The 26,622-nt window shown below is 36.1% G+C and overlaps 1 protein-coding gene across 4 annotated transcripts in view; it reads right to left on the bottom strand.

Moving 5' to 3' along the window:
- Positions 1 to 26,622, bottom strand: part of OTUD7A (OTU deubiquitinase 7A) — a 346,216-nt gene that overhangs the window by 220,550 nt on the left and 99,044 nt on the right. For 3 of the 4 annotated variants that reach the window (XM_079121947.1, XM_079121946.1, XM_079121948.1), the window contains one exon: positions 24,523 to 24,691. The exons of the other annotated variant lie outside the window; for it this stretch is intronic. The gene's annotated coding sequence lies outside the window, so the exon portion shown is untranslated. The remainder of the gene's footprint in view (positions 1 to 24,522; positions 24,692 to 26,622) is intronic. 4 annotated transcript variants of the gene reach the window in all.

Raw genomic sequence — 26,622 nt, 5'->3', positions numbered from 1 at the left:
TCACTTCATACCTGCAAGAATGATTGAAATTGCAAAGTCTGATTAAGTATGTGGAACAGGTGGAACTTTCATATTCTTGGAGGTAGAATTGAGATGACACATCAGAAAACAATATTATGGTTTTCTAATAAAACAAAGTACATACCAACCATATGACCCTGGTGTTCCATTTCTATGTATCTATACAAGAGAAATGCACACATGCTCCCAAAGACTTGCACAAAATTATAAAAGCAGCTTGATTCACAGTAGCACAAAACCGGAAAACAACCCAATGCTCAAATACAAAAGAATGGACAACTGATTGTGGTATAAATTGTTACAATAGAATACTTATTATTCCACAATTAAGAGGAACAAAGTATGAATATACTTGGCCATACAGATGATCCTCATGCAAGCTGGAAGCAAGAGAAACCAAACATAAAGCTTTTGATGTGGTGTAATGAATATATACTTAAATTTTTTAGAAAAATGATTGTCTCTGGAGGATGTTCAGCAGAACAGGGCAGAGTGAAGGTTGCTGGGATGAAGACAAATGTTTGCTTCTTGATAGGGTGTCATATAACATCAGTATATATATATTTTCCTGAATTTCTTGAGTTGTGCACTTAAATTATATATTTTATTTGTGTGAATTTTACTTAAAATATTCCAACACAAATATTGAACTATAGTTTTTAAAAATGGGTATTTAATAACAATTTTGATACCACTTTTTAGGTATAGATTTGAGCAAATGAGTAAATATATTAAAGCTATTGAAAGCAAAGTGTCTTACTACTTGTAAAAGGGTTGCAAATATGTAAAGACTAGAATGGATTGGAGTTTAAATTATCAATATAAAGTCTCGCTGTTGAAAGGAAGATAGATACATAAATACATTTCCTACCTCTGACGAGGCCTAAAAGAAATAAGCACAGTTGATACATAGATCTTGATTTATAAATAACATTTTCTAATAAAAGGAATTAGACTTCCTAAGGTAAGGTTGATTTCAGAGCTGGAACAAAGATATAAAAGGTGATCTAAGGAAACCACCAAGGGAGGAAGAGTTAATTATGAGCATAAATCTACAGGTCACAGAGCTATGTTGAAGGAGTTCCCCAGTCAAATCTGGGCAATCTGAGCATCAGAAGGATTAATGGTAGTAACAGAATGCAACCCACTGGTTAAAATGAGATCCACAGTTCCATATAAGTGGATGACTAAGTAAGTGAAGAAGGTAAAGTTCTCCCATACAGAAAATGCCAATGTAGAAGAGAGAGATAAATTCATCAATGGGTGATAAAACTAGTAGATAAAAGTTTGATGAGAAAAATCCTATTAGTTATAAAGGGAAATAGGTAATTTTACTAGAATAAACCTACCAATATTACCTCAACCAAGTGATCAAAGTTAGCACTACAAGAAATGGAACAAATCAACATATCACATGCTAATTGATATAAAGCACTAGGAGAAAAATAACACCAATTCTGGGTATTATTATCAAAATTTCAAAAGCAGACTGCAATAGTAAGATACCCAGAAGACTCAAATTGGGGGACATTATACAAAACTGGTCCATAATTTTGACAAACATGAAAATTAAGACAAAACCTGTTGATTTAAGAGACTAAAAACACATGGCAATCAAATGAACCTAAGAGCCAGGATTGAACCTAGATCAGGAAAATAATAGCTATGAAGGGAACTTCAAGGAGAGTTGATGAAATTAAAAATGAACGGTGAATTAGATAACAGGACTGTTATCAGAATCAAATTTCCTGATTTGGGTAATTACAATGTGCTTATGTATGAGAATATTCTTCAGGAAATACTAAAAAGTTTTTCATAGTAAAGGGATATAATGTCTCTAACAGTCTCAACTGGTTCAGAAAAAAAGCAATGATGGATATACATATATAAATATTCACATATACACATGTACCTTCACATATATACACACAAAAACATGTATACACATATGAATTACGTCACACAGTGAGAACAAGAAGTACAAATGGGGATGAATGTATACAAATTGGCTAATATGGTTCATATTAGCCAATTTGTATACATTGATTCATTATGAATCATAATATGATTCATGAAACCTTTTTACACAGGGGTAGTATACAAAAATAAAATTTATCAAAAGATTAACAGTGGAAATGGAATATAAATTATTAAAACTACCACAGAAAACCATTTGGCAGTATCTACCAAAGTTAAACTTGTAAATACCCTATAAACCAGTAATTCCATTTCTAGGTAGTTACTCAATGGAAATACACAGATAATGTCTTTCAAAGAACATATACAGAAATAACCATAACTAATTATAAGAATACAGTATTCCTTTGCATCAATATAACACAATTTATTTATGTATTCGATACTTGGAGAACACTTGGAATGCTTTCAGTGTAGGGCTACTATGATAATATTAATTTATGATTTAATGGGGGGGAAAGATACTCAAATTTCCACTCTGAGCACAGATTTGACATCAGTTTTAACCAAGTTTTGGTAAGGACTGGACCGAAGAGATTTCCCATCACTGCCTATGGAAGTATAAATAGGTATACTACTTTGGAAAAGTTTGATATTAACTATTATCATTAAAGACCCTATGAGCTAGCAATGCCAAAATCATTAAGTTCCTCCAGAGAAATTCAAGCATGTACATACCAGAGGACAAGTCCAGGAGGTTCATGGCCATAATTGGCCCAAACTCCAAAGAATCTAAATGTCTTATTAAGTAGAGTGCATATTGAAAGTGTTACATTCATACAATGAAATATAAAATAATGAAAAGGAAAGAATGCCAGGTCCCCACAATATTGCAGAGGAATCTCAAAGCATATGTTGAGAAAAGAAAACAGAAAAATACACCAAAGAATACTTATGATTTCAATTACATAACTTTGAAAACATGTAACACTCAAGTATGATATTTCTCAAAGTTCTTTGGTCTCAGGAACCCATTATACCATAAAAACAATTGTGAATTAAAACTGAGAAGTTTAACATTTATTTTTTATATTAATTAAAAATGAAAAGATAACCATATTATCTGTGGACATAAATTATATTTTACTGAATAACCATATTTTTTGAAACAAAAATTAACAGTGAAAAGGGTGGCAGTGTTTATATTTCTACAAATATTTTTAATGTAGAGCTTCATAGAAGACAGCTGGCTTCTCATATCTGCCTCTGTATTCAGTCTGGTATTTTGGTTGAAGTATATGAAGAAACTCCAGCTCCCCACAGATACTTAGTTGGATAAGAGAGGAGTATTTCAGTAGTTTTTTTTTCCAAATAATCATAAGATATGACAAGCAATAGTTACTTAAAGGCTAGTGGCAGTGTGGAATCTGAGATCACATAAAGGAACACTTTATCCTCCTATTCCAAAATCCATTGGTGTAGCATAAACTTTGAATGAAACTATTATTGTGAATCATTTTATGACATCATGTATTAGTCATCTACAAAATTTTGGTTTGCCAAGAATGAAGTCTTTCTCAATGTTGACATATTTCATCATGTAGTATCAAAAAGCATATTCATTAATAACACTGCCAATATAAATACAGAAATTAAATATTGTTAAGTGATTTAGGTAATATTTTCAAAAATTCTAATGTTATCTTTTATAAAATATTTTTTTAGTTCTCAATGGACCTTTATTATTTATTTATTTATATATGGTGCTGAGAATCAAACCCAGTGCCTCACACATGCCAGGCAACTGCTCTACCACTGAGCCACAACCCCAGTCCCTTAAATGTTGTCTTGAAAGCTCAACTTTATCATTGGCAACAAACACTATTGTTTTCTTGAAGGGATAATCTCATTTTATCATTTTTGAAAAATGTATTGACCAAATAACAAAGTCTATGTAAGCATAGGTTTTTAGTCATTCCTTCAGGTAAAAATGGCGTTCCACTGGAAAAAATTTAGCCTGCAATTCAAAACAATTGCACAGGGTTTTGTTTTGACCACCATACTATAATAGCAGAAATACTCAGAATGTTAAAGTGATGTACATTCAAAGGTCAATATTTTAATCTTTTTTTGTTTCATCAGGAACATTTCTAAGGGAAATTGGCATTTACTTTTATACTGACTGTACAAAAATTGTGAAGAATACAATGACTAATAGTAGAGTTTGATGCCACTGGCTTGATTCAGGTTAAATTGCCAGAGTTTGATCATGATTGCTTTTGTAACATGAGTACAAATGTCAACATAATGAAAAACAAGTAACTTTTGACAGGTATTGTGAAAATAATTTTGACCTTGTGGACCTCCTGAAAGTTTCTTAATGATCCTTCAGGTCTACAGATCACACTCTGAGAACTGCTGGTGTGGGTATATGAAGGAGGTATACCTGAAATAACTGGTTTTCTGATTGACATTTGGCCATCCTTCATGTGAGAATAATAATAGAAGGAGAAGGTGGTGTGTGTGGGGGTGTGTGTGTGTGTGTGTGTGTGTGCGTGTGTGAGAGAGAGAGAGAGAGAGAGAGAGAGAGAGAGAGAGAGAGAGAGAGAGAGAGAGAGAGAGAGAGAGGAGAGAGAGAGAGAGAAATCTATGAAAGGAGGAGAGGGATGGAGGGAAAGTAGAAGAGAGAGTAAGGAAATAAAGGAAGATCAAAGGGAGGAATAGAGGAAGAAGGAAAGGGGAGAGGGGAGAAGGATGGTGAGAAGAAAAGGAAGTCAGGAAGTAATATGTGGTATGTGTGTTTTCTTTTAGCTGATGGTTCTGGAAGAACTTGAAAATATATTTTATTATATCCAAAGATGAGTTAGAATGATACAGGGCAAGAACTTATAATGGGGTCTTTCCTGTCAATTAGCATTAGGTGTGAGGCATCATATAAAGGACAACTTAAAATGTGCAGTCTCTAAACAAAAATGCTGATCTTCATGGCCAAGAACATTTTCAAGAAAAAATGGCTTTTTAATAGAGATGCTTCTTAATCTATCACTAAGTGTTGGTTCTGCTCATTGGCTTGCTTTCTCCTCAGTGTGGCCTAGGCCATTCTGGGTCTATCAGTAACTGACTGGCAGTCAGGTATCTAGGCAGACAAGGATTTGCAAGTTCAGCATTGTTTCCCTGGTGCTACTGGGCATGGAGACCTGTTGTCCATTGGAAGGGGGTTATGGGTACAATCACTGTCTACTGAGGCAGGACACAGAGCAAGAGAGCCATGAGGGATCCAGGCTTCATCTTCAGGGGGTACTCCACAGGAGCAGGCAAACCCAGTTGCTGTCCCTTGCTCCACTAGTCAGGAAGCTGGTTGTGTCCAGGTACAAGTGAGACTTGAAGATCCCTGCTTTCAACCACCACACCTTTGGTCAGTGTCCTCATGGGTCCTTGTTTTTTGTTTTTTGTTTTTTTTGTTTTGTTTTAAACAAAAAAAAAAACTGCATTTTTTTGTAGTGTGAGGTTTTTTTTCCAATCTCCAGCTCTCATTCATTAGTTCATCTCTCTTCACCTATTAAGTTGGAATAGAAAGTTCCAGTGCAAATAATAATTGCAAGGATAAGCTATACTTTAAATAAGCCATTTCCCCCCTTTCAGGTGAAATGCCCAAGAAAAGCCTCATTACTATGGTTGTATAGGCTGTAAGGTCAGCACCAATACCCAAAGTCACTCTTCTCACTAACACAAAAACTTGTAAGCTCCAATATTCCATCTTGGAAAGCTGTCACAGGCCAGAGTGACAGAAACAGGGCTACACTCTCATGTCATTCTGAGGACAGGAATACACAAAAACTCACTGTATCCAACAAAGATGCACATTCAATTTTCATTAATCTAGAATCAACTAAAGCTAAAGAAGAATATGGAGATATCCTGGGCAAGATAAATGAATGAGATGAGATTGGCTTTAAGTTTACCAAGATTTAAAATTCTGACAAAATATCTTACCTCCATAGCAGCTGCTTTGTAGACAATTATTTAGCATTCCAATTGCTTTTAAAGAAGGGTGTGAACAAGAAGGCAGTAAAGACTGTGTGCTGGATACACAGGTGCCACTTCAGTAGCTCCATGCCATAGCAATGATGGCAGGAAACCATCTTCTTCCCCAAAGCAGGAGTCATTTCCAGCTTGCTTCCAGGAGCCACTAGAATGCCAGGATGGGGGACAACTGAGCAGGAGGTAACATCATAGGTGCACACTGTGTGGAGAATGTTCACCTCACCTCACCTGTCCCTGTGAACTCAGCCTCACTGTTGTATCACATCACTCTCACACCCCACCTCCTGCTCTCCACTAGGGCAGAAGCGGATCACAGGGATCCTGCTGCTCCAGGCACTGTCCCAGGTGCTGAATCTCCAGGGATCAAACATTAGAACCCAGAGGATCAGGACTCTAATTCTCCTCCCACCAACACTTGGGCAAGTTGCTGAATATCCTCTTTTGGAAAATGAGAATGGAAATGGTACAATCCTTAAAGGGTTACTGTAGGAATGAAATGAAACAAAATCAAAATTATCCTTAAAATTAAAAAAGATCCAGATTTGTCGCTGGCTCTTTGTGGTTCCAAAATCCATGGATATTTGTCACTGCCTGCAGCAACAACTTGCAAGGGTCTTATGGGTGGTGGAGTGGAAACTGAGGCACTTCTATCTTTCTCTTTAGTGCACTGCTTTCTTGCTTGTTTATAGAGGATAGAGGAAATGAGGTTTACTTGCTTTGAGAGGAGAGATAGAGAGACTTTGTTTCTTGCTTGTTACTTGCTTTGAGAGGAGAGAGAGAGAGACCCCGCTTATCAGAGAGAAAGAAACTTTGCTTAAGAGAGAAACTTTGAAAGAAAGACAGGCTTTTCTTAGAGCTTAGAAGGAGAGAGGCCTGCCACGCCTTAAAGTCCTGCATCCTGTGAACTAAGGGTGTGTCTACCTAAGGTCCCCTAGTGATGCGTCTCAGTTCTCCGTTCGGCAATCTGCCTTCCACAGCTGCCCCTACTCGCTGCTGTGTTTTTCCCTCTGGCTGCTTCTAATGGCTGCTGTGGCGTGTCTTCTTCTCTGGCTACTGCTGCGCCGCCGCGTGTCTTTTCCTCTGGCTGCTTCTAATGGCTGCTATATCTCTGTCTCGCGCTGCCTACACTTATATCACCTCCAGGATGCGGAGAGCAGGGCCACCCTCTTACGCAAAGATTAGGCGAGATGCTGGAGCAGGCAATTAGTGCTCGAGAACACATGCGCATACATTGTGTGCATGGACGAAAAAATCACCTGAGTGTGCTTATGTCAATTAACCTCCTCGCTGCTGATGTGATCAGGTGCCATCCTGGCGCCGCCAACATGGCACAGCCCCCAACACAGATTCTCATTGTGTAATATAGTATACCTCCAGCATCCAAGCTGGTGTTTTCCAATTTCAGTCACCCATGATCAACCAGGTAGTAAGCCTGACATGAATTTATTTTTCCTTTATCACAATGTCATATACAGGTGATTGGTTCTTAGCACATATCTTAGTAACTTTGGCATTTAAAACAATTTCCTAAGCCAAGAAGTTTCACCTTTTTATTTAAAGGAAGTACTTTATTGCTCCTTTCTGGCATATCCAAATTGCCAGCATCATTACTCATGCCCTTTGGGGCCATTATTAAGTAAATTACAGGTTACTTGAAAATAAGCACTGTGATACCACAATAGTTAATCTAATAATTGAGATGGCTAGGGTGAAACTGGGTGAGAGGGAGACCACATTCACATAACTTATAACGCACTATATTATAATTGTTCTATCTTATTATTATTTATTATTGCAAATCTGTTCCTGTGCTTAGTTCATAAATTAAACTATATCACAGTGTACAAGTACAGGGAAAAACCCATAGTAAATGTGGGATTCAGTGTTTTCTGTAGTTACTGAGACCTAATGGGGGTCTTGGAATATATCCCCCATGGATATTCAAAATTTCAAGTATTCAATACAAATTATTTGGAAAAATATACAGGAAAACCTCATCTTCAAGGGAAAAAATAACCAACATATGCCAATCTGAGATGACAGAAAACACTGGCACTACCAGCAAAAGCAGCTATTATAACCTTGGACAAGGAGGTAAGGACAAACACAGGCAAAGAGGGAAAGTCTGAACCAAGAAACAGAAGAAAGAAGAATCAAGTCGAAATTTTAGAGATGAAAAATATAATAACAAAAATAAAAATACTTGTTGCATGAATTAAGTGTCAGAATGGAGATGAAAGAAGAGGGCATGAGCTGGAAGAGAGACTAAAAGAAATCCTCTAATTTGAACATCACAGAGAGGAACAAAAGGGATTAAAAACATTAAAAGAAACTCAAGAAACTCAGGGATCTGAGGAAAAACACCAAAAGGTTGAACATTTGTGTCATCAAAGTTCCTAGAGAGGAATGAAAATCTGGTTCAGAAAAGAATATGTGAAGAAATGGTGGCTGAAATAGCACAGACTTAGTGAAAACCAAAGTTACAGATTCAAGAAATTCAGAGAGCCCCCTAAATAAAACCTATTCCCAGACAAATCATAATCAAACAGCTGAAAACCAAACACAGTAAAATCTTGAAGGCAGCTAGGAAAAAGCACTGCATTATAAATAGGGAACAACCATATGAATGGCTGCAGATTTCTCATCAGAAACCAGAGGCACAACATTTTTAAAGGGATGAAAGGAAAGAACTGTTAACCCAGACTTCTACATTCCGTATAAATAACCTCCAAGAGAGAGGATGAAATACAGATATTCTTAGATGAAGGAAACTTAAGAGAATTAGTCACTGGAATTGCTCTAAAAGAAATGCTAAAGGAAGTTCCTCAGACAGGAGAAGAATGACATGGGAGGAAACCCAGAAATTTCAGGAATGACAAGCAACAGAAATGCTACACTGCTGGGCAATGTAACAGATTCTTCTTGTAATATCTATAAAATATCTATGATCCAAAGTAAAAGTGGTAACAAAGCCTTAGGGAATTTTCAATAGTGCCCCTGATCCCCACTTATATTCAGTTTCATTTTCTGTAGTTTCAGTTACTTGAAGTCAACTGTGATCCAAAAATATTTGAAGGAAAATTCCACAAATAAACAATTCTTAGAGGGAAGGGGACAGGGGAAGGAATGAGGGGATAGGAAAGGGAAATACTGGGCTGAATTAGAGCAAATTATAGTTCGTGCTTTTATGAATCTGCCAAAATGAACCCTAATGTTATGTATAACTAGAAAAAAAAATATAACAGACAAAAAAAATCAGCAGTCATTCCTGGTAAAAATATAAACAAAAATAGAAGAAAATTATCTAAGTGTGCCAAAGACCTAAATCCAAACCAGAAACATCATATATTATGAAGAAATACTAGATGTCCTTTTAATATAAAACACAAGTCAAGCATGCAGTCATCATGATTATTCCACATTATTTAGCATTTTTAGTGAATCATTTAAGTAAATAAAATAAGTTGTACAGATATTGGAAAATATTGTACAATATGAGGGCACATTTAAACAATTTATACCTAGTAAGAGAAAAAATATTTAATGAGGACGAGTCCAAAGATAAGAGAAATATGCTAAAGTAAAAAAATTCAATATTAGAAAAAAATCTGTTCACACAAGCACCAGAAATACATGATACCTAGGAATACTTTTAATGAAGATGATATAAATCTACATTTTTGAAAATTAATATGAAATAAATAACTAAGAATAAATATCATGTCTCCAGATGGGAAAATTTAAAAATCACAATTATGTGATCCCTTGTTAAATAAATATGTAAATTTAATGCCATTCCAAAAATAGCCATATGCTATTCTGAGTAGCTCCATTCCACCTGGGATGTGACTCATTCCTTTGTCCAGTGTATCCACTCTGCTTATGCTACCTGCCCATTAGTCACACTGAGTAGCTGTCTTGGTTATCAGATTGACTGGTGCACTCTGGAAATGCCTGTGTTCCAAAACCCCTATGTAGAACCCTAACACTATGTTGCAAGGCCTATGTTACCCACCTCAGTTCATCTCATCAAGCAGGCACTGTATCTGTTCACCTCATCATAGGATGAAAGGTAAGTACAGGAAAATAAGATATTTTGAGAAAGAGAAAGAGCACACATATTCACATAACATTAATTACAGCATATTCTTACAAATGTTCTATTTTATTATTTTTATTGTTCATTCTTTATTGTGCTTACTTTATAAATTAAACTTGATTATAAGTATGTATGTGTAGGAAAAAAACTGTATACACTTACATACACAGGTTTTAGTACTATCCCATTTCAGGTACTCACTGGGTGTTTGGAATATCGCTGTGGATACTAGAGTTATGACACACAAGACAACTAACTACCACCTAAAAAAGGCAATGTGAAGGGACTTTTATTAAGTTTTATGCATTCCATGTTAAGTGGTAAAATGTTAATTCTACATGGACTGTGAAAAGATAAGTATAAAAAATTATAATCTCTTGAGCAATTAGTAAAATTGATACAAAGAACTAGAGTAAAATATATAACTAAGTTAGGATTAAATACTAAAAATATTCAAGTATTGCAAAAGAATATAGAAGAGGGGAAACAGGAAGAAAAAAGAAGGAACAATAATAAAATTGCCCATCTTTTTTTGAGGCTATTGTGAATGAGGGAGTTTTCCTAAATTCTCTTTCAGAGGATTTATCACTTATGAATAAAATGCATTAGATTTATGAGCAGTGATTTTATATCCTGCTACTTTAATGAATTCATTTATGAGTTCTAGAAGTTTTCTGGTGGAATTTCCTGGTTCCTCTAAAAATAGAATCATGTCATCAGCAAATAGGCATAGTTTGAGTTCTTCTTTTCCTATTTGTATCCCTTTAATTTCTTTGGTCTGTCTAATTACTCTGGCTAGAGTTTCAAGGACAATGTTGAAGAGAAATGGTTAAAGAGGGCAGTCCTGCCTTGTTCCAGTTTTTAGGAGGAATGCTTTCAGTTTTTCATCCTTTAGAATGATATTGGCCATGGGGTTAGCATAGATGGCCTTTACAATATTGAGGAATGTTCCTACTATCCCTATTTTTCCTAGTGTTTTGAGCATGAAGGGATGCTGTATTTTATCAAATGCTTTTTCTGCATCTATTGAAATAATCATATGATTCTTGACTTTAAGTCTGCTGATATTGTGAATTGCATTTATTGATTTGTGGATGATGAACCAACCTTGCATCCCTGGGATGAAACCCACTTGATCGTGGTGCACTATCTTTTTAATATATTTTTGTATGCAATTTGCTAAAATTTTGTTGAGAATTTTTGCATCTATGTTCATTCAGGATATTGGTCTGAAATTTTCTTCCCTCGATGTGTCTCTGTCTTGTTTTGGTATCAGGTTGATATTAGCTTCATAGAATGAGTGTGGACTGGTTCCTTCCTCTTCTATTTCATGGAATACTTTGAGGAGTATTGGAATGAGCTCTTCTTTGAATGTCTTGTAGAACTCAACTGAGAATCCATCTGGTCTCAGACTTTTCTTTGTTGGTAGACTGTTGATCACTTCTTTGGGATTCAATCTAACAAAAGAGGTGAAGGACCTCTACAATGAGAACTACAGAACACTAAAGAAAAAAATTAAAACCTTAGAAGATGGAAATTTCTCCCATGTTCTTGGATAGGCAGAATTAATATTGTCAAAATGGCCATAATACCAAAAGTGCTATACAAATTCAAAGCAATTCCCATTAAAATCCCAGTGATGTACCTCATATCAATACAGCAAGCAATCATGAAATTCATTTGGAAAAATAAGAGATCCAGAATAGCTACAGCAATCCTTAGCAGGAAGAATGAAGTAGGGGGTATCACAATACCAGAATTTCAACTATACTACAGAGCAACAGTAACAAAAAAGGCATGGTATAGGCACCAAAACAGACAGGCAGATTAATGGTACAGAATAGAGGACACAGAGACAAAACCAAATAAATACAGTTTTCTCTAACTAAACAAAGGTGCCAAAACATACAATGGAGAAAAGATAGTCTCTTCAATAAATGGTGCTTGGAAAACTGGAGATCCATATGCAGCAAAACGAAACTGAACCCCTATTACTCACCCTGCACAAAACTCAACTCAAAATGGATCAAGGACCTCGGAATCAGACCAGAGACCCTGCATCTTATAGAAGAAAAAGTAGGTCCAAATCTTCATCATGTCAGCTTATGATCAGACTTCCTTAACATGACTCCCAAAGCACAAGAAATAAAAGCAGGAATCAATAAATGGGATAAATTCAAACTAAAAAGCTTTTTCTCAGCAAAGGAAACTATCAGCAATGTGAAGAGAGAGCCTACAGAGTGGGAGAAAATCTTTGTCACACACACTTCAGATAGAGCACTAATCTCCAGAATCTACAAAGAACTCAAAAAACTTTACACCAAGAATGCAAATAACCCAATCAACAAATGGGCTAAGGAAATGAACAGACACTTCACAGAAGAAGTACAAGCAATCAACAAATATATGAAAAAATGTTCAACATCTCTATTAATAAGAGAAATGCAAATCAAAACCACCCTAAGATTCCATCTCACCCCAATTAGAATGGCGATTATCAAGAATACAAGCAACAAGAGGATGTGTGGGAAAAGGTACACTCATACATTGCTGGTGGGGCTTCAAATTAGTGCAGCCACTATGTAAAGCCGTGCAGAGATTCCTTAGAAAACTTGGAATGGAACCACATTTGACCCAGTCTATATCCAAAGGACTTAAAATCAGCATACTATAGTGATGCAGTCACATCAATGTTCATAGCTGCTCAATTCATAATAGCTAGATTGTGGAACCAACCAAGATGCCCTTCGATAGATGAATGGATAGAGAAACTGTGGTATATATACACACAATGGAAGATTACTCATCCATAAAGAAGAATAAAATTATGACATTTTCAGGCAAATGGATGAAGTTGGAGAATATCATGCTAAGTGAGATAAGCCAATCTCAAAAACCAAAGGCCGAATGATCTCTCTGATAAGCAGATGATGATACATAATGGGGAGTGGGAGTGAGTCAAGAATGGAAGAAGGATGGATTCTATAGAGGAAAAAGTTGGGAGGGGTGAAAAGGGTGTAGGGAAGGAAAAATAACAGAATGAGACAAACATCATTACCCTATGTACATGTATGATTACACAAATGGTATGACTCTACTTCATGTATAATCAGAGTAACAAGTTGTACCCCACTTGTTTACAATGACTCAAAATAAATAAATTTAAAAAACAAATAAATAAATAAATTAGTTTTAGTGTTAAAACTAATCATTGCTTTTTAAAAGTAAATAGTCTGTTATATTTAGTTACCTACTATTCTTATTTTAACTTGTTTTTAAAGTCAGAATTTGTGCTTAATTTTATCAAATGCCTATCAGTGTGCATGTATGTCATAAGATTTTTCTTAAATTATTAGTTATTGTGTTGTATATTAAATTTTTCTCATATCAAAAAAATTGCCCATCTAAATCCAAACACATCAAAAACTATTAAATGCTAATGGTTAGACTAGGCCAATTAAAATCTATAGATTGTTTCAATAGATTAAAAAAGATAAGACTCAAAGACATGATCTCTCCATGAAATCCACATTAAGTTCAATAAAACAGGCAAATAAAAGCAAATAATAAATTTTTTTAAAAAGAATTAAAAAAACTGATGACCTTCTAGGTAAAACAACCTAGATAACAAAAAAAAGTAAATGATAGACAAAAATGCACCATAAAAACATGATATTGGCCAGATTATATTTTTATCATGTGCTTATGAACACGTAACAATGAATCCCACCAATATATATATAATTTTAATGCACCAAAGAAAAATAAGGAATAAATTAAAAATTAAACGAGTAGAAAGAAAGCTGGCATTGTTACCTTAAGATAAGACATACTGGCATGAACACAGTAGACTTTAGAGCAAGGGAAATTACCAGGGGTTGTGAGAGATAATAAGTACTAATAAAAGATTCAATTCACCAAGAAGACATAACAATCTCAAGTGGGTATGTATCTAAGAAGAGAGCTTCAAAGTTCATGAAGAAAAACCCTTTGGAATATAGTATGACAGTTTCTTATAAAACTGACCATAAAGTTACACATGACCCTGTGATCTCATTTCTAGGTATTTGTTCTAGAGAAATGAAAATTTGGTTTTCAAAAAAAACCTGTAAGTGAATGTTCACTGTCATTTACTTGTGCTAGCTGAAAAGGGTCTTCTCAAATATCTTTTGAAGAGTGAATGAATAAACTGGTATATCCCTACTATGGCATACTAGTCAGCAATAAAAAGGAATTAGTCAGCTTTCATTCACCATAACAAATATCTGAGATAAATCGACCTATAAAGAAAAAAGGTTTATTTTGCCTTGCTTTAAAGGTATCATTATCAATTGGACTTGGCTGCCTGTAGTGAGGCAGCATGTCCATGGTGGGAGCACGTGGCAAAGCAAAACTGTCCCCTTATGGTGACTGGCAAGCAAAAAAGGGAAATGACTGGGGTTCTATAATCCCTTTTAAGAACACACCTCAAAGAACCTAAAGACCTCCTATTAGACCCAATCTCTTAAAGGGTCAATGAACTACCAAGAGTACCATGCTAGGTACCAAGCCTTTATCACCCGGACATTTTGGGGACATTCAACATCCAAACTACAGCAGGAATGAATTGGTGATTCACACAACAAAGATAAAGTTTGGATGTGTTATACTAAGAGAAAGAAGCCAGTCTCAAAGAATTCCACAGATTAGATCAGTGGTTCCTAGGGTAAAAGTAAAGGAGGGTTGATAAAGGGGTAGCCAGAGGGAGTTCTGTGGAGTGATGAGAATATTTTGCACACTGATTGCATGGTGGTTAAATTAATATACACATGCTAAACTCAGAACTACAAAAAAAAAGTCTACTGCACAGTATGCTAACTGGTGGGGAGGATGGTGGAATGAGACAGACATTATTACCCTATGTACATGTACGACTGCATGAATGGTGTGACTGCTTCCTGTACAGCCAGAGAAATGAGAAGTTGTGCTCCATTTGTGTACACCAAGGTGAAGTGCATTCTACTATCATGTATAACTAATTAGAACAAATTTAAAAAAAACAAAGTGTAATTATATTAGGTAAGAAAGGCATCAACTTTAAGAACGAAGAAACCAGAAAACAAGAGCACACCATCATTTCCATGGTTGCTTGAAATTAAGATAACTGGAAGTCAATGAAATGGAAAAAAAGATCAAAATTTCATTCTTTGAAAATATTAACAGAATTGAAACATCATTACTCAGACAGATCAAGGATTCAACAGAAGACAAACATTACAAAAATCATGAATGAAAGAGGAGTTACTTTCTCCCAATTCAGAGATACTAAATGTATTATATGGGAATATTATGAATGACTTTATGCAAACAAATTCAGATGACTTATATGAGACGGATCTTAAAAATACACACATTATCACATAATATATATATATATATATACAAGAAGAAAGTAAAAAATATGACTAGCCCAATAACAAGTAAAGAATTTGAATCAGATATAGAAATTTTTCCCCAAAACAAAGCCCACGCCAAAATGCTTTCACTGGCATATTCTACCAATCACTGAAAGAAAAATAATACCAAATATTTATAAATTCTTACATAAAATGCAGGAGGAGAAAACACTGATCAAATTATTCTATGAAGTTAGTATTACCCTTCTATCAAAACCAAGGACATTGCAAGAAAAGAAACTTCTGAACAGTTGATGTAAAAAGCCTTAACAAAATCCGAGCAGACCAAATTCAGTAACATATTGAAAAATTACATGTCCTGACAAATTTGGATTTATTCCAGCAATGTAAGGTTGTTTTAACATTGAAAAATCAATTACTATGGCATTAGAAGCATATCAATACAATAAATGCATAAAACCCACATAATAATCTCAATGAATACATACAATTCAGGGAAAGCTTTTGACAAAATCCAATGTTCAGTTTTTGATAATAGTTGTCAACAAATTGAGACTTTAAGGGGACTTCCTCAAACTGACAAAAGGCATCCTTGTAAACCCTACCAATAGCATCATATCTAATTATGAAAGTGTGAATGCTTTGCAACCAAGATCAAGAACAAAGCGAATGAATCCTATTCATGCCCCCTGAAGTCTACATCAAACTGGACATCTAGCCAATAAACTAAGAACAATGAGAGCCAACTAAAAGCATTCATATTAAAAAGAAGTAAATCTAAAATGACTTTCTTTGCAGATAACATGAGTATACATGTAGAAAAATCTAATAAAGTAACAGAAAAATCAGAAGCACTAATATATGAGTTTAACAAGGTGGCAAGAGAGTAGTTACAAGAACATTTTTGGTGGGCTAAGAATGTTGTTTTGTGTTCTGGATACTGGGTTATTCAACTGCCCACTTGTCAATTCCACTTAGATGCTTAATAGACATCATAAACTTAAAAAATAGAATAACTGAATTTTATTCCCAAATCTACATCTACTTCCACTTGCCCATAAACTGTCTCCCTTTCCAGCAAATGACATGAAGATTCAACAAACTGCTCAGGTCAGTCACCTGGAATTATCCCTAATTCCTTTCCTTCCTTCACATCACATACAATTCATCAATGATTCCAGTGGACTCTATCTCCAAATCTGTCATGAATCCATCTCTACTGCAACACCACTCTTCCCCAATACACAATCATCTCTTACTTGACTGAATGCATGGCCTCCATGATAATCTTTTAAATGGATAACTGGAGTTTTGTGTCTATGTCATCCCAACCCCCTTGCTTAATATAACCAATAGCTTCATAATATTCCAAGTTCAAACAACTGGCAAGACTTAGAAGATCCTGTACCATATGCCTCTCTTCAACCTCCTCATCAGCCTTTCCCTTGGGACACTTCAGCCTCGTGTTTAGTCTCAGAATATGCCAAACTCTTTCCTGCCTTGCAGTGTTCTATTCATGCATGCTGACTTGAGTCAAATTTAGTCTCTGTAACATTTTGTTCATCACCTTTTTGTCAGTTTCCACAATCTTTTAAAAAATATTTTAACATGTTGATTTATTTACCTGTATACTGTCAGTCTTCCCCTGTTAGGCAAAATTGCATGAGGGCAGTGTTATGCATTTTTCAGTCACCCCATGTGCTTGGCATCTGCACAAGGCCTGGCATATAGTTGATATTTATGAATGCCTATGCACAGCAAATGAATGATAAGTCAATGAATCAGAGAGAGAGAGAGAGAGAGAGAGAGAGAGAGAGAGAGAGAGAGAGAGAGAGAGAGAGAGAGAATATGAGAAAGAGAGAAACTGAAGCTGAAACCCAGGGCCTCAGGCACACGAGGCAAGCACGTCACCACTGAGCTACATTCACATACTTGATGGATTTTTAGGCATACTCAGAGACTAAATCTGATGATTGTTCATATAATACATATGCTAGGGATTCCCAAGCATTGCTGCACATTAGAATTATGAATCCTCTGAAAGAGAAATTTGGAAAACTACCCCATTCACAATAGCCTCAAAAAAATATACTTGGGGACTGATACAACAAAAGAGGTGAAAGACCTCTATAATGAAAACTACAGAATACTAAAGAAAGAAATTGAAGAAGACCTTAGAAGATGGAAAGGTCTCCCATGTTCTTGGATAGGTAGAATTAATATTATAAAAATGGTCATACTACCAAAAGTGTTACACAGATTCAATGCAATTCTTCTTAAAATCCCAAGGACATTCTTCATAGAACTAGAAAAAGCAACCATGAAATTCATTTGGAAAAATAAGAGACCCAGAATATCCAAAGCAATCCTTAGCAAGACAAGTGAAGAAGGAGGCATCACAATATCAGACCTTAAATTATACTACAGAGATAGCCATAGTAACAAAAACAGCATGGTATTGGCAGCAAAATAGACATGTACACCAATGGTAGAGAATAGAAGACACAGAGACAAACCCACATAAATAAAGTTATCTCATACTAGACAAAAATGCCAAAAACATACATTTGAGAAAAGATAGACTCTTCAACAAATGGTGCTGGGAAAACTGGAAATCCGTGTGCAGCAAAATGAAATTAAAACTTTATCTCTGACCCTGCATTAAAATCAACTCAAAGTGAATCAAAGACTTAGGCAATGGAACAGAAACCCTGTGCCTAACAGAAGAAAAAGTAGGCCTAAATCTTCATCATTTTGGCTTATGACCTGACTTCCTTACACAACTCCTAAAACGCAAGAAATAAAATCAAGAACCAATAAATGGAATGGATTCAAACTAAAAAACTTCTTCTCAGCAAAGGAAACAATCAACAATGTGAAGAGAGAACCTGTAGAGTGGGAAAAAATCTTTTCCATATTCACTTCAGATACAGCATTAATCTCTAGTCCATATAAAGAACTCAAAAAAACTTAACACCAAAAATCAAAAGAACCCAATCAATAAATGGGCTAAGGAAATGAACAGACATTTCATAGAAGAAGAAATAAAATCAACCAACAAATATATGAAAAATGTTCAATATCTCTAGCAATTAGAACAATGCAAATCAAAACCACCCTAAGATTTCATCTCACTCCAATTAGAATGGCTATTATCAAGTATACAAGTAAGAGTAAGTGCTGGCAAGGATGTGGGGGAAACAGTACACTCAAACATTGCTGGTGAGACTGCAAATTGTTGCAACCAGTCAGGAAAGCAGTATGGAGATTCCTTAGAAAACTTGGAATGGAACAATCATTTGACCCAGCTATCCCACTCCTTAGTTTATACCCAAAGAACTTAAAATAAGCATACTACAGTGATGCAGCCACCTTAATGTTTATAGCAGCTCAATTCACAATAAACTATGTAACCAACCTAGATGCCCTTCAACAGATGAATGGATAAAGAAAATATAGTATACATACACAACGGAATATTACTCAGCTTAAAAAAGAATGAAATTATAGCATTTGTATGTAAGTGGATGGAGCTGGAGAATATCATGCTAAGCAAAATTTTTCTCTGATATGGAGATGCTGATCCATAACTGGAGGGTTGGCTAGGGAAGAATGGAGGAAGTTTGGACTGGGCAGAGGGGAGTGAGGGGAGAGGAAGGGGTTTGGGTGGGAAAGCTGGTGGAATGAGACATTATTACCCTATGGACATGTACGATTGCATGAACGGTGTGACTCTGCATCCTGTACAGCCAGAGAAATGAGAAGTTTTGCTTCATTTGTGTACAATGAGTTGAAATGCTTTCTGCTGTCATATATAACTAATTAGAATTTAAAAATTCAAAAGAAAAAATTAAAATCCCAATATACAGATTAAATCTTGTTTCTATTAAATCAGAATAACTATCAGACATATATGAAGTTCAAATGGCTCCTATGATAACTTTATGAGTGCACATATGTACTGTTAAATTCTGTGACTGATATGGACAATCACTTTTATTTGTTGATATACAATATATTAAAGAATTTTGTATATAATGTCCAGTGATGCTACATAAACACTTGTTTCAATATTTCCAATGTTGAAAGTGGTGTTTCCCTGTACTATTTTCAATATTTAAATGATTTAATTGATTACTAATGATATAACTTGGCTAATATAATTATAGATTATGTAGATACATATAAAGATGTTTCTAGATACCTAAATAGATACACTGATATAGACTATATATCAATTATAAATATGAATTCCATAAATATTTAATGCCACAACTATTATTTGGTAGGTAGATACTCTACTCAATATTACAGAATGCAGGAAATCGAATATTGAGTTCTGTTTACATAAAATACATGTTGAGAGTCTGCTAAGAGGAGTGATGCATTCATTGACATGAGTTATTGTCTGCTGAAACAACAACTTCTATGCCCAATTCAAAGCTGTCTTGGCCAATATTGGTTGCTATAACAAAAATACCATTGTTTGGGTGACTTAAACGATGCACATTTATTTCTCATATGTTTGGAGGCTAGAAATTCAAGATCAAGGCACTGGAGCGCTCAGTATCTGGGAAGGGCTTGTTTCCTGGTTCACAGATGATGCCTTCTCCCCAAATCCTCATATGGTAGAAGATGCAAAGGAGCATTGGGCCTCTTTTATAAGGGCACTAACCCCATTCATGAGGACTCCACCCTCATTATTTAATGACCTCCCAAAGGGTCCATCTCCTAGTCTCATCATTTTAGGGGAGAAGATTCAACATATATAAATTTGGGGGGACACAAATATCTAATTTGCCACACCACTTTAATCTTGATCTCTCCATTATGTACTATTTGTATAAATTTAGGTGCCTTTGTTAATCTTTGTGTTTCCATTTTTCATCAGAAATGTGATAATAGCAAGTTGGGTGTCACAGTTTTTGACAGGCTTATATCACATGAAACATAAAATTATACTGTCTGATCGATACATGCTTTCAATCAATCAACAGACACTCATGTAAATTAATTCTTCACCGCCACAGCATGTTCACAAGCCATAAAACAGAAAATAAGGTGATGGGAGGTAATTTAGAATCATGTCATAATCTGTTGACCAGTTCATCAATTATCAGTAACCACACTGTTTAATTGTCAAGAAGAAAACTTCGTGTTAATCTTAAAGAAATAGAACTAACAGCACAGTGCACAAACAGAGTAAAACCAGGCTATCTGACAGTGAGCCAAGGGTAGCCACCAGCCATATGTTATGAAGGAGTACTGTAATTGGCTTCCTGTCTTCCCCAAACAAAGCCCGCTGTGGGGTACTGCATGGAAATGGATTCTGAAGTTAGCAACTGAAAATAGGTTGTAGAGTCTACATCAAGCTCAGTGACTTCTTGGGTCATACCACAAAACCAGTCAGTAGCAAGTTCAGAAGAACAAGGTGCTCTCTGCAGCCCAGGAAGAGACTGAAGCAGGCTGTCCACCGCTTACTGGGTCACAATCATTCTCAGGCACAGCACTGTAGCCAACCCTGCAGTCACCCTACACCTTGGCCTATGTGTCTCAATCCAGGAGCCTCTGTACTGGCTCTTTTTCCCCCCCAATTTAAATATTTGATTTTATTTCTGCTTAATATGTATTAATTGTACATATTAATAGTGTTCAGTTTAGTGTTCCAAAACTTGCATACAGTGTGTACTAGTCAAACCTAACCTACCTTTATCCATTCCATCATGCTGTTACAAGTTCTAGTAATCACTATTTTATGCTCAGGTAAACTTTGTTTAGCTTCCACAGACAAGAGAATATGCAGTACTTGTCTTTCTGTGTCTGGCTTATTTCACTTAACATATGTCCTCTAGTTCCACTCATTTTGCTGCAAATTTTAAAAAATATATATTATTATTCTTTATGCCCAAATAATACTACATTATGTATGTTCTCTTTATTTACTCATCTGTGGATGGGCCCTAGACTGATTCCATATCTTAGCTATAGTGAACAGTGTTGCACTAAACATGAGCATGCAAGAATGTCTTTGGTATGTCAGATAAACAGCTAGATCATATACTCACTGGCTCTGCATGACTGTTACAGACCTTTTTAGTCCCCGAGATATCCTGACACCTTGAAAAATACTATCCTCCTCCCAGGATAAAAAGAGAACTAGGGAAACCCAGCCCAGAAGGAAAGTGAATGGCCATCTGCATGCAATGAAAAATTTTGACCTGAATCTGCCACTCCAAAATAAGTCTCAAGATTCAGTGCGTGTCTGCCAACAAGAACATGGTAATATATGGCATATAAAAGTAACCAGTATATCTGCTGAGGGGAAACCTCATATCCTCAGCCCTGCTAGTTACCAGTTACAGCAACATTAGTTTTCATATGTCTAGTTTCCATAGATTATTCAACTCACTTTTTTCACTAAGATTTCAAAAGTGATTCCAGTTGTTTAGGAGATTGTCAGTCTCATAAATTACTTTAGGAAAGAAGAGAAATTTCTATGGAAACAGGAAAAGTCATTAACACTTTTCTTTCATAACAAAAGATCTGAGGTTATTGGCAATCTCCTTGTGGGAACCAGGACATCTCATCAGGTGATGTTGGAATAGATGCCCTCTCAGTGGGACAATTTTGATTGAAATTAGAGTTAAAAATGATAATATTACTGAAAAGAAAGATACAATATCATACTCAAACACAAGTCTCCTCTCTGTCCTACACACGCTCATGCGTACATGCATGCCCACACATAGGTACACTCTTTCCCTATCAGCCATCCCAAAGTTCTAAAGGGTTTGAGTACATCAATTATCATACTTATTTGCTTTCTTAAGGCCTCATTTGTTTAAGAACAAAAATGTCAAAATACATAGACCCATGTACATTTTTAAGATTGACAGGGTGAATTCATTCTAAATCACTAAAACCTCACATTCATTCATTCATTCAATCATTTGTTCATGCAACAGAGATTATTTCAGATGCTCACTGGTGAACACACAAAAATTCCTGCCCTGGTAGGGTTTCCATTCTAGTAAGTGAAAAATGGCAAACAACAAACAATAGACATAAAAAATAAGCAAGCAATATGCTATAAGTTCATAATTGACATAAATAAAATAGAGGACCTGGCTGCTGGATGGGAGAGGGTGGGGAAAGCAGATAGCAATTAAAGAGGCTAATGGAGAAGACATTTGTGCAAGAGCTGGAAGAAGATAATAAGGTCAGCTGTGCAGATATCTGGGAGGAAAATGTTCTTCAAAAACTAATTTTTTAAGAAATAAGATATGATTTTTTTTCCCTATAGAAGGATACCACTGTGCTAATTCAGTCCTAATGAATGAGCTTGTGGATCAGGGCATAAGGCTTGCTCATGGAGTCCTTCAGGAATCTTCTTAGAAATGGGATTCAGGATACTAAAGTTACTTTGGTAAGATGTAGATTAATCTACTTAGAAAAGTAATAAATGTGTGTAGTTAGAATATTTAAATAGTATTAAAAATAAAATGAAAGTTCTATGCTAACTCATCTATTTAAAAAAAAAAGGGAAGAGAGAAGAAATGGACAAGGTAGCAGGGGCAGTGACTAGAAAGAGAATAATGCAAGTTCTCAAGGGAAGGTCAAATCTTGAACTGGTTGAGCCTAGGGCTGGACAAAAGCCAAACCACACTTCAGGGATCCCCTTGATTTCTCAATTTAGTTCTTGGGTTTCTGCCTAAAAGTACTAAGCAGAAGAATTCTAGATCACTCACTTTGCATGTTATGTGTAGAAGCTGAAGTCAGAAGGCCATTAAGGGGATGGATGCAGAATTCAGAGCAAAAGATCTTAAAGTGGTAGTAGCAGGGGCAGCCCAAGAAGGTGAAGTGGATAGAAATTAAGAGCAGACTCAGCCCCAGATGGAATGTTGGGAGGGGAAGAGAAATGCAAAGCACCTCCCCAGGCTCCAGCTCTTGTCCTTAGCAGGAGGGAAGAACTCCCAGGGGGCTTTGTACTTTGGAGAGGTCCCCCAGGAGAAGCTGATGGGGAAGAACAGGAAGGATTTGTGGTTTTTGTTTTTATGTTTTGTTGTTTTTCTTTACAATTTTTTTTTGTGGCCACATGTGGAACAGGGAGATCTAGGGGTCTCATATTTGGGAAGAGGGTTGGGCTAGATGGATTGATCTAACTGAATTGGCAACACTGAAATGGCAGACTGTGCAGAGATTAAATATCATGACAAGAAACAAAGAATATTTATAGCTAGAGATAGAGAGGAAAAAGCAGAGAAAGGGAGAACGAGATGTGGGGGGAGAGAGAGAAAGATGGAGAGACTGAGAAACAGAGGGACAGGGAGATATTGATTGATTGGAGTACCACCTCCAAGGAACTCAAGGGTCCCTCTTTTGCAAGACTGTTCTGTAGGAGCTGTGGAGTGAGCAGGAAGTGCTTTGTAACAACAATGTTCACAGATGAAGCCACAAAGAGTGACAACTGGTGAGAAGTATGCTACAGGGTAAGGATGTGTGATTTTAACTGGTTTCCTCAAAGTAATAAAAGGACTACGTCTGTCTATTTTCTGTTGCTATAACAAATCCCTGAGACTCGATAATTTATAAAAGATAGAAATCTATGTAGCTCACAGTTCTAGAAGCTAAAATTGAAGATTATGGTGCTGATGAGGACTTTATGTTGCTTCAATGCATGGTGGAAAGAAGAAGGGCAAGCAGGTGCACATGGAAGAGACAAAAGAGGAAGGCACCCTTGCTTTTTAACAATCATCTCTCTCCATAACTAATCCACTCCCAAGAGTGAAAAACTTCCTCTCCTCCCTCCCTCAAGAATTAACCAGTCTCATTAACCATGAGAGCAGCATTGATTGCTCTTGACAACTCAATTATTTCTTAAAGACCGCTCCACACCCTGCCTTCCAACACTATCACAATGTCAATTAAATTTCATGAATTTTGGTGAGGACAAACCCCACCCAAACCATAACAGACCAGGAATATCAAATTTGCCATACATCAAATTATGTTTTGAAAGAAAGATGGAAAAACTCTTTTGCTTACCTAATAAGAACATATTCTAGTTGTAGAATACCATGATCCACATGCAAGGTACATACTGTTGTGGAGCAGGGTGCTGTTCACGAGAGGCAGCTCTGGTGTCTGGATCGCCCACCCTGATGCCACAGGTGCTTGTCTCAGGCCAGAGTGTTAGCATGCATTCATGGGATTCCTGGTTGGAAAGGAAAATCTCTCTTTAGCCACAGGCACTAGGGAAGGCTCAAACAAGTTCTTTGAAAAAATAGAGAAATAAGATGCATGTATACATGGCACACACACGCATGTACGTGGGAAAGCGGCATTCCTTTCTTTGCTCTTCCTCTTCCTAGCCCCACCCGTAGAATCAAGAATAACTCCTTCACCATTTGGTTTTAGAATTTACACATGATCAATAAAATGTGTATCAAATATGAACTTGTATTTTTGGAGTAAGCATGCGATATTTCAGCACTGTGAATGGAAATTAACAGGGACATGGACACCTGAGGAGAACAATACATCTTGAAAGGATAAACTCCATGGGGGAAAATAAAATGTTATTTTAGGAATTTTTAATATATCTGAACATTTAATTTCCAAAGAAAGGTTTGGGTCATTTTTAAAGAGATCACCCTCCCTTTGCAATTTTCTTCCAAAATTCACTCAAGGCTAAAGAATACTTCCTTAATCCAGGGTTGCTTCACCCAAAGGCCAGGTGTATGCCCTGCCCTGGTGTCTCTGAGCTCCATTTCCTTTGTGATACTATTGCCCCAAACAAACTAAAGTTCTATCCCAGAACTCTGAAATGAAACTCCCCACAAGAAGGGTCTCACTACTACTAATACAATTTGAAAAGCATGATTCAATGATTTAAACTTCCAGTTAAGGCAGTCAGGCAACATATGTATTCTATCCACATTTCTTAGTGGCTGTACAGGAAATATTTGCTTTTCATATAGCAAAGTTCCTAGAACTGTCTTACTCGTGCAATAAAGCAGATCATTTTATATAAATAGCATTTGCCTTACTATACTCTCCCATTATCTGCAGTTTGGCTATCTTTGGTTTTAGTTACCCATAGTAAACCATGGTCTGAAAATATTAAATGGAAAAGTCTAGGAAGAGATACAATTTATAAGTCTTAAATTGTGTGCCCTTTTGAGTAGCATGATGCCCTGAGTAGCTGCTCTGCCCTTCCTTGACATGAATCCTTTCTTTGCCCAGTGTATCCACAATATATACACTACCTACCCTTAGGCACTTCTTACTACCTCAGTAATCTGATGAACTTTCAAGATATCACAGTGCTTGTGTTCAAGAAATGTTTATTGGCCCCAAAGCACAAGAATAGTGATGCTAGCAAATCAGATAAGTCAAAGAGAAGCCATAAAGTACTTTAAGTGAAAAAATTGAAAGTACAATAACATACTTCTTTATTTTTATTGTACACAAATGGGATACATGTTGTTTCTCTGTACATGGAGTAAAGGAATACCATTTGTGTAATCATACATTTACGTAGGGTAATGTTGTTTGATTCATTCTGTTATTTTTTTCCCTTCCCTCCACCCCTCCCACCCCTCTTTTCCCTCTACACAGTCCTTCCTTCCTCCATTCTTGCCCCCCTCCCTAACCCTAACTCTAATCCTAACACTAACCCCTCCCACCCCCCATTATGTGTCATCATCCACTTATCAGCGAGATCATTCGTCCTTTGACAATAACATACTTCTAAAGAGAAAGACCACATTCAGATAATTTTTATTACAGTGCATTACTAAACATTTCTATTTTATCATTAGTTATTGTTAATTTCTTACTGAAAGTTATAAATTAAACTTTATCATAAATGTATATGCATAGCAAAAACCATAGTTTATATGGGGTCTGATATCACTGATGGTTTCAGGCATTCACTGGGGGTACTGGGACATATTTCCTGAGGAAAAGGGGGAACTAGTGTTTTAAAAAAGTATACTGTTCCTTTGTATAGGTAGTTTATGGTAAAGAAATAGGGAGAAGAGATCTTTATTCCTTGGCCTCCATATACTGAAAATAGTTTTCTGATTGGGTTTGAAAGCCCAAAAGAGGACATTGATGTATTGTCACACTTTTTTTTAATTT

Source organism: Sciurus vulgaris (assembly GCF_902686455.1).
Source record: "Sciurus vulgaris genome assembly, chromosome: 2".
NCBI lineage: Eukaryota > Metazoa > Chordata > Mammalia > Rodentia > Sciuridae > Sciurus > Sciurus vulgaris.
Note: the sequence above shows the minus strand (reverse complement) of the source record. Positions and strands in the feature narration are given on the sequence as shown.